Below are 10,433 nucleotides of genomic sequence, written 5' to 3'. Positions count from 1 at the left end.
TTCCCTTCGACTAACCACAACCATCATAACCCAAAATATGCCCATTTGACCCCATTTACGAAGGTCGTAGTAACACAAATCAAAGTTAATCAAATCGTGCCATCTTAGGCGAACAGTCTTTAGTCAAAAGAATTGACTCATTAGAATACTATAGTAGCTCTCGCCACGACCAGGCTTTATAAATTTGCCAGAACTCTATAAGCGGTCACTGCCCGACAAAGTGTTCATAACAGTATGCCTATGTGATCGACTAGTCATCTCACATGACTCTATGGCACTTGAACTTGCCATCAATCGCATCACACTCTAGTCACTTCGAGACGTCACCTCATATAAGTGACTATGGGTGAATACAATGCTAATCCGTGTTCACTTTAACGGGGTTCAATTGTCTCTACAACCCGTTTGGATGTAACAAAGTATAATAAAAGAGTTTTAAAGTAAAACTCGAACGACAAATGCGATTATCACATATGAATAGTCAATGCCTGATTACTATTTCATGTTCTATAATCTAATTTGATCTTGTACATAGTTGTTCATTTCAATTCAATTGAAATGACATGACTCATCATGTTTAGCCTTTGAGAAGGCTTTGGTTAGTAGGTTTTATCAATTTCTTGTACCTTACTCAACCTCACTACATACTCGTTTTTCTTTGTAATGTATACATTTGCATTACAAAACTTTCTGAGTACGTGTCGAGATCCAATCAAGACATAGGCCCTCTAGCCTAAGAATAGCTCCCACTGTTTTCACAGTGTGCGGGACTCATATTTCTTGCACATCTCATGATCGCAAGTGTACTCAATTTCCGTTATAAATATCTCTCATTGTTCTTTATTGCCTAGAACGATTCTAGAAAATCTACTTCTTAATTAACATTGCCACAATGGTATCTTAACCATCCTAGTGTGTTTTGATTATGGTTTTGTCGGAAACCATGCGCAATCTCAATTGTCAATTGTCACTTGTGTAACACCCTTACACAATATTGCATCATAAACACTTTGCTTTACTTCCTTAATGCTTCTGCAAGCACTTACTTAAATTCGATTTTGAAAATAATTCATCATACTCAAAGTATATGAAGTGTTATACATCATTACTTATTTAATTGATCCGGCAGCGGAAGCAAATGGAATCAATCAAATATATTCAATTTAATTGAACTAGTCATGAATCTTATCAACATAAGACTTCTTATTGACGCTAACATCATGTAGATTTATCTTCATAAATCTGGATATTAAAGATGTATTATAATACTCCAAAAAGTCTTAAATCATTCTCAATGATCAATATGTCATCCACATATCGGACTAAATAAAATTTCCGTAACTCCCACTAAACTCCATGTATAAACACAACTTCTCGACTTATCGAGAAAAGTTTTATCACATGATCAAAATGTTGATTCCAACTCATTGATGTCCTACTTAAGATTCTCTCTTAAGTTTCACATTATCTTAGGATTGCAAGAATCTATAAAACTCAAGACATGTATTGAATACATTCCTTCTAATTGAAGAAGTGGGTTTTAGATTCACTTGCTGTGTGCATATCCTCATAATGAAACACAATCCCTAAGAAGATCCAAATAGACTTAAGCATTTCAATTAGTGCAAAACCCTTTGTCACTAAGCAAGCCTTTTTATTTCGGATTTTTATGGCTCTAAGCCTTGTATTGAGTTGTGACTTAAACACTCTTATGTAAGTCATTTGTTGATTACTTTCCAGAAGTAATCAACTTGAATCAAACAATTTCTTTTGTAAGTTATAAGCTTTTTACTTTCTTAAAAGTATCATGAATTCATCATCTTTAACAAGTGACGAATTTAACCTCCTAGGTTTTAAAGAAACAATATTTTACACAAAACGTCTCATGTAGCCAAGAAATACCAGTTTCTTGCGACATAACATTCTTTGTGGCTCTTGAATAATTTTCTCCCACTCTGTCTTCTAGAAATAAACTTGCATTTTAGAAAGACAGCTTCACGAGCCACAAACCCGGTGTACTCGTGATAATTGAAAAGGGAAAAATGAGCATTTGTTTCTTGTGAAACTTACAAACATGGTACCCTTACCATTTCATATCTCATATGATTCGATTTAGTGGAAAAATAATTTAGACAAAAATGATAAAATCCCTAAAAGGATCAAGTAACTCAAAGTAACTTGATTGAAGTCCAAACCATATCGAATAGCGTTTGATTTCTTATCCAATCACACATTATTTCATAATGCGTGCTAAGAGAGATTAACTTGTGATATTAGATCACATTTCCATTGGCTTATATCAAAGTCTTCACTTTGATAATCCCATCACGACTAAATCGTGATTTCTTTAACTCTTTAAACTTCTTTAAAGATTTTCTATTTACCTTATTAAGTTAACACATTAGCGTCAACTTAAATTGTTGGTAAAAGAGAATGATCAACCTATTATGGATCAATGATTTATAACCTCGATCTCCTTTTCAACCAAAAAGGCACGAGACATCTTGCTTTGAATACAAGATACGCATATACCATTAACAATCTAGTGGTTTCAAGAGTACTCGATAACTCTTTGCGTTCATCATTCCAAAATTTTAAGGTTTAATCTTGGGTTACCAATTTTGAGTCTTGCATCATCTTCATGATATATTATTCTAGTTTGGTTTAGAATATAATCACCTTGATGATGGGCTAGCCACACATCAAATCGTGGTGTATAGGATCACAAAAGTGAAAACCTCTTTTGTATCTTTAACAAATTATATTCTTATTTAGAGTTTATGTACTTAATAGTCACAATTAAGTACAACTCCAAACCCGAAAACTAGATTTAGTACACAATGACTCTATCTCTTGACTTCATTGTTGCTAGTCGTCATATTCTAATCATCCTATGTATCAAACATAATGATGAAAACCACCACCGATTTCTAATATTAACGAAGTAATACTAGCAAAATTATGTTTAATCAAATAAACATTTAACGAAGAAGGTCCCATTAGATGTCCCACAACTAACTTGTTGATTCTTCAATAATTCGGGGTAGTTTCCTTTCTTGTGTCCAACATTTAGGACAATGGAAACTTTATCGGTCGGGATTGATAGGTTTAGTATTGTCATTCTCAACAACTTTACCTTTAACATTACCTTGTATCAATTCCATTATAATCCTTACTTCTTGAACCTCGTCCTCATCTTAACGGTTTAAGAGAATGCTCCCACTTAATTCAATGAGTCTTTGCTTTGAGAAGCAAAATTGAATTCATGAAGATTCACTCTTCATTTGTTCGTTTTTGTCTTAAAACTTTCATTGAAGTGGTTGCGTTATTTTGGTCAATTACGAATTCTTGACAAAACTAATTACCAAAACAATTTATCGCTTCAAGGTACTTAATTCATTTAAGTACATGAAAAATAATCCATTGTAAGTAGATGTGTTAGTCAAGAATCAAAAACCTGTTTGATAATGAATAACTTTAATCTATACTCTTTACAAGAGATCCTTAGCAATGGTTCATATGAGGTTTTAGAAGCAAATTCATATTTGTCTTTAGTTACGATGTTTTAATGGAGATTTTGAAAAAATCGAAATGATGTCGTATATGAATTGTGGTAAAGAAATAGAACAATATAACAACGGAATAGTGGAAAAACTTAACATTTATCGTTTTATTAATACTTGTAAATAACAAGTAAAGCATTTACATAGTGACCTCTACCCAACTATGATAAATGATACCAAGATCCAAATTCATATTAACTTGGGGCACGGTGTGCCGAAATACCCCTCATCAATATAACTCGGTGGATTAACTCTTTAATCGATTCTCCCTTTAGAACTCTTGGTCGATAAAATTACATTAATATTTTATCTCTAGCCCGAAACACATCCGGAAATACGTCGTGAATACTTTCGTTGAGTTCAACCCAAATTTCGAATAAATGTGTCCGTGATCCAAACCCATGTCAACTTAGGGCACGGTGTGCCGAAATACCCTTTATTAACATAAATTCGGTGGATAGACATTTATCACCCCACTTCACCAACGTAACAAGGTTTGTCTTACGGTAAAGCCGGCTCAACTCCCTTGCGAAACTGGTACTTCATGGGTTTCTAATTTTTGGTAAGGCTAAGTCTCAATTGTTTATTTTAGCGAGAGGTCATGTCAATTTATTATGTATCACGTTTTAAGTGAACTAAAGCGGTGAACTACGATAATTGTAATTGACACGGTCGATAAACTCGATTAAAATGACAATGCATGTTTTAGTTATGGCGATTTAGCGATGCATGCAACATATAAATAAAATGCAAAGCATAAATAAAATAATCCTAGTATGGCCTTCCTAAAATAGAAAAACTATTTAACTATTACATATTTGGAAACCAACTCCATTGGTCCCTTGAACTTCGGTTGTGACACGCATCTCGAGGTAACACCGTCTTTATGTATCGCCATTCTTGAAGAAATCCATCTTTGGGAACTCCGAGATAAATTAAATTACATAACAAATTACATAATTTCCTATTATACATTTGTAACTAAAATAAAATAAATCTATTAAATTACAAAACGGTGATACGAGATCACAATAAAATTACAACCAAATCGATATTCCCATACATTTCGGGAAATACCAATTAAAAACTAAGGCCATACTAAGTAAAATTACATAATTCAAAAATTACATAAATTAAAATTATGACAATCATAAAGAAAAATGCAGCATTATAATATATATGAACATGCTCAATTTTATGCTAAATCGCCTTTAATTAGCCAATATCGTATATTACTCGGTTTTTACGGATTTGCGTGATTTCAACATTTTAAAATCACAAAGATTACATAAATTCATATTTATGCATAAGTTAATTACCCTAACCTCTTAGGACTCAAAATTTAGTCTTCACTAATAATTTGACCATAATTAACCCATATTTTATAAAATTGTTCATAAATGGACCAAAAATTACAAAAATAAGCCATAAACGTCAAATAAATTCAAAATTTGAAATTTAAACTCATGAACATTCTGGAAAAATACCATGACACTCATAATGTTCAAAATCTTAGGTTAAAAATTTCGAAATTTTTCCGGAAAAACAATGTTGCGGTTTATCGATTTTTAATAAAATAATCATAAAAACATGGAAAAATTATTTTCACTAACTTTTCAATTTTAGATCTGAAAAAGATAATAAAATGCAACATTGGACGTTTTTCCTAAGTCATAGATTATGTTTTATTAATTTTCCACTAATAATGTCACTATTTATGCTATTTTTCTTCAAAAATCCATAAATCATGCAAAAAGACTTCTTTATAGCCAATTATTTTACACACATCTTGTAAAATTGCATGTGACAACATATTAATTTTCTATGACCAGATTCGAAATTTAACTCATATTAACCTATTTTTCACCTAAACCCGAATTTAATAATGAAAAATCCATTTTTCGAGCATAACAAGTCCAAAAATTATGAAACTTTACAGATTATCTCAAAATAATATATGTGACAACATATACGAAAATCAATTGAAAATTCGAAGTATAGCTAATTTTAGACCAAAAATGACATTTTTACTCATAAAATCACATTTAAATGCCATTATTGTAAAATATGAACAATAAAAATCCGAAAAATTAACCAAAATATCCTAAAACATTTTAGGACCATAAATATTAACATGCATGGATTAATTTCGTGATATCTCATAATAACACAAATTTTACAAGTTTTATATGTTATTCTTATAACTCGGAAAAACTTTTAACCGATTTGCATGCAAACAACCGTGGCTCTGATACCAATTGAAGGAAATGTAGATCTATATACTAACATATTCATATATGTTTTAATTTAATTTGTCATAAAATTAAAGTTGGATTTTATGCATGCAAACTAAAACAAAAGAAGATAAGAAAACATTTTCTCACCATATGAAATTCGGTCATATTGGGCACCAACAAGATCTCCTTCTTGTTAGTTCTTGAGCTTTCCAATAATGGATGAACATACAAAAATCCCAAAGTAGAGATTCTCCAATTAGTAGCACCCAAGACAATCCCTTAATCCCACAAATAAACATGTACTAGATGTTTGTATTGTAGTTTACCTTAAAATCTATTACTAATACTCATATACTACTTCTAGTAATCTTAGTAATTTATATGAACAATTTGAATCAAATACTCATCTTTTTAATAAATATTAAGGAGAGAGAAGAGAGAATATTCATGAACATTTTGCATGTTAATTGAATGGTAGTGTAAGAAGAATAGAAAAGAACCAACACTACTTAATTAAGAGTAGTGTGGCCGCCCAACTCAAGCCCAAGGAGCATCATTGCTTTTCTTTTTCTCTTATCAAAAATATAGGTGTGTAAGAAAGTGGTGTAGGTTGTAAGGCTAGTCAAGAGTAGTCATCATTATGTTTATTTTATCAAATAAAATAAAACAACCAAAAACCCACTAACACACCCTCCATTTTCGGTCCATATACTTAAAATGGACTACCATTTTATTTTGTCAATTTGTCATTTGTCACACAATATGTCACATGTAGTATGTTACATGTTATTAATTAATTTGATGCATATTTATCACATAAATATCATTTCATGAATTAATTAAATTTCATACAACAAATTGACTAGTGATACTTGATCACATAAATAAAATGGGTCATATAGTTATAATTCACAACTTCTTGTAATTATAATTAACCATTCATTCTTATCTTTATTGTTTCTCAAACAATAAATAATTTTAGCAACAAAGCATTTTATTACTAAAATAAATCTTATTTAATCCCATTACAATAAGATATCAATATTCTTTCTCACAAATCGAATTGTTCAATTTTAAGGAATTAATTAATCTGTATCGGTATACAACTAATTAACCTTTTCAATTAAGGGAATCGTCCTTTAGGTGTGACCTCAAGGGATCAACTGATCACCACCGTCGCACGACAGTAATGTCAAACTCTAGCCAGCCAATCATTACCGATATGTGTGGACCAGTTGACTATATATATGTAATGTATCATCCCTTTCGTATTCTTGGCATGAGATTTAATAATGATACTTAAATCATGTGATCGCACTATTGTTGAGGACACATTTCCCAACAGTGTAAACCATTTATCCTTGTCTTTGTGACTCGTTGTGTAAACCATTTATCCTTGTTCTTTAGTCCTTGTGACTCGTTGTGTAAACCGCTTGTCCTTGTTCATTAATCCTTGTGACTCGTTGTGTAAACCAGTTGTCCTTGTTCATTAGTCCATGTGACTGGTTGTGTGAACCCTTTCTCCTTGTTCATTAGTCCATATGACTCGTTGTGTGAACCATTTCTCCTTGTTCATTAGTCCTTGTGACTCGTTGTGTGAACAAATTGTCCTTGTTTATTATTCCTTGTGACTCGTTGTGTGAACCGCTTTTTCTTGTTCATTAGTCCTTGTGACTCGTTGTGTGAACCTGTTGTCCTTGTTCATTAGTCCATGTGACTCGTTGTGTGAACCCTTTCTCCTTGTTCATTGGTCCTTGTGACTCGTTGTGTGAACAATTTGTCCTTGTTCATTAGTCCTTGTGACTCGTTGTGTGAACAATTTTTCCTTGTTTTCGTTGTGTGAACCATTTGTCCTTGTTCATTAGTCCCTGTGACTCGTTATGTAAACCATTTATCCTTGTCTTTGTGACTCGTTGTGTAAAGCATTTGTCCTTGTTCTTTAGTCCTTGTGACTCGCTGTGTGAACCATTTGTCCTTGTTCATTATTCCTTGTGACTCGTTGTGTGAACCAGTTGTCCTTGTTCATTACTCCATGTTACTCGTTGTGTCTACCCTTTCTCCTTGTTCATTAGTCCATATGACTCGTTGTGTGAACCCTTTCTCCTTGTTCATTAGTCCATGTGACTCGTTGTGTGAACCATTTCTCCTTGTTCATTAATCCTTGTGACTCGTTGTGTGAACAAAGTTTCCTTGTTTATTAGTCCTTGTGACTCGTTGTGTAAACCATTTATCCTTGTCTTTGTGACTCGTTGTGTAAACCATTTATCCTTGTTCTTTAGTCCTTGTGACTCGTTGTGTGGACCGCTTGTCCTTGTTCATTAGTCCTTGTGACTCGTTGTATGAACCGCTTGTCCTTGTTCATTAGTCCATGTGACTCGTTGTGTGAACCCTTTTTCCTTGTTCATTAGCCCTTGTGACTCGTTGTGTTAACAAATTTTCCTTATTCATTAGTTCATGTGACTCGTTGTGTAAACCATTTATCCTTGTCTTTGTGACTCGTTGTGTAAACCATTTATCCTTGTTCTTTAGTCCTTGTGACTCGTTGTGTAAACCGCTTGTCCTTATTCATTAATCCTTGTGACTCGTTGTGTAAACCAGTTGTCCTTGTTCATTAGTCCATGTGACTGGTTGTGTGAACCCTTTCTCCTTGTTCATTAGTCCATGTGACTCGTTGTGTGAACCATTTCTCCTTGTTCATTAGTCCTTGTGACTCGTTGTGTGAACAAATTGTCCTTGTTTATTATTCCATGTGACTCGTTGTGTAAACCATTTATTCTTGTCTTTGTGACTCGTTGTGTAAACCATTTATCCTTGTTCTTTAGTCCTTGTGACTCGTTGTGTGAACAATTTTTCCTTGTTTTTGTTGTGTGAACCATTTGTCCTTGTTCATTAGTCCTTGTGACTCGTTATGTAAACCATTTATCCTTGTCTTTGTGACTCGTTGTGTAAAGCATTTGTCCTTGTTCTTTAGTCCTTGTGACTCGCTGTGTGAACCATTTGTCCTTGTTCATTAGTCCTTGTGACTCGTTGTGTGAACCAGTTGTCCTTGTTCATTAGTCCATGTTACTCGTTGTGTCTACCCTTTCTCCTTGTTCATTAGTCCATATGACTCGTTGTGTGAACCCTTTCTCCTTGTTCATTAGTCCATGTGACTCGTTGTGTGAACCATTTCTCCTTGTTCATTAATCCTTGTGACTCGTTGTGTGAACAAAGTTTCCTTGTTTATTAGTCCTTGTGACTCGTTGTGTAAACCATTTATCCTTGTCTTTGTGACTCGTTGTGTAAACCATTTATCCTTGTTCTTTAGTCCTTGTGACTTGTTGTGTGGACCGCTTGTCCTTGTTCATTAGTCCTTGTGACTCGTTGTGTGAACCGCTTGTCCTTGTTCATTAGTCCTTGTGACTAGTTGTGTGAACCAGTTGTCCTTGTTCATTAGTCCATGTGACTCGTTGTGTGAACCCTTTCTCCTTGTTCATTAGTCCTTGTGACTCGTTGTGTGAACAATTTTTCCTTGTTTTCGTTGTGTGAATCATTTGTCCTTGTTCATTATTCCGTGTGACTCGTTGTGTAAACCATTTATCCTTGTCTTTGTGACTCGTTGTGTAAACCATTTATCCTTGTTCTTTAGTCCTTGTGACTCGTTGTGTGGACCGCTTGTCCTTGTTCATTAGTCCTTGTGACTCGTTGTGTGAACAGCTTGTCCTTGTTCATTAGTCCATGTGACTCGTTGTGTGAACCCTTTTTCCTTGTTCATTAGCCCTTGTGACTCGTTGTGTTAACAAATTTTCCTTGTTCATTGGTTCATGTGACTCGTTGTGTAAACCATTTATCCTTGTCTTTGTGACTCGTTGTGTAAACCATTTATCCTTGTTGTTTAGTCCTTGTGACTCGTTGTGTGAACCGCTTGTCCTTGTTCATTAATCCTTGTGACTCGTTGTGTAAACCAGTTGTCCTTGTTCATTAGTCCATGTGACTCGCTGTGTGAACCCTTTCTCCTTGTTCATTAGTCCTTGTGACTCGTTGTGTGAACAATTTTTCCTTGTTTTCGTTGTGTGAACCATTTGTCCTTGTTCATTAGTCCTTGTGACTCGTTGTGTAAACCATTTATCCTTGTCTTTGTGACTCGTTGTGTAAACCATTTATCCTTATTCTTTAGTCCTTGTGACTCGTTGTGTGGACCGCTTCTCCCTGTTCATTAGTCCTTGTGACTCGTTGTGTGAACCGCTTGTCCTTGTTCAATAGTCTATGTGACTCGTTGTGTGAACCCTTTCTCCTTGTTCATTAGCCGTTGTGACTCGTTGTGTTAACAAATTTTCCTTGTTCGTTAGTCCATGTGACTCGTTGTGTAAACCATTTATCCTTGTCTTTGTGACTCATTGTGTAAACCATTTATCCTTGTTCTTTAGTCCTTGTGACTCGTTGTGTGAACCGCTTGTCCTTGTTCATTAATCCATGTGACTCGTTGTGTAAACCAGTTGTCCTTGTTTATTAGTCCATGTGACTCGTTGTGTGAACCCTTTCTCCTTGTTCATTAGTCCATGTGACTCGTTGTGTGAACCATTTCTCCTTGTTCATTAGTCCTTGTGACTCGTTGTGTGAACAAATTTTCCTTGTTTATTAGTCCTTGTGACTC

The sequence above is a fragment of the Silene latifolia genome, chromosome 9 (assembly GCF_048544455.1).
Source record: "Silene latifolia isolate original U9 population chromosome 9, ASM4854445v1, whole genome shotgun sequence".
Lineage (NCBI taxonomy): Eukaryota > Viridiplantae > Streptophyta > Magnoliopsida > Caryophyllales > Caryophyllaceae > Silene > Silene latifolia.
The sequence above is the reverse complement of the archived record's forward strand: the minus strand, read 5'-3'. Positions refer to the sequence as shown.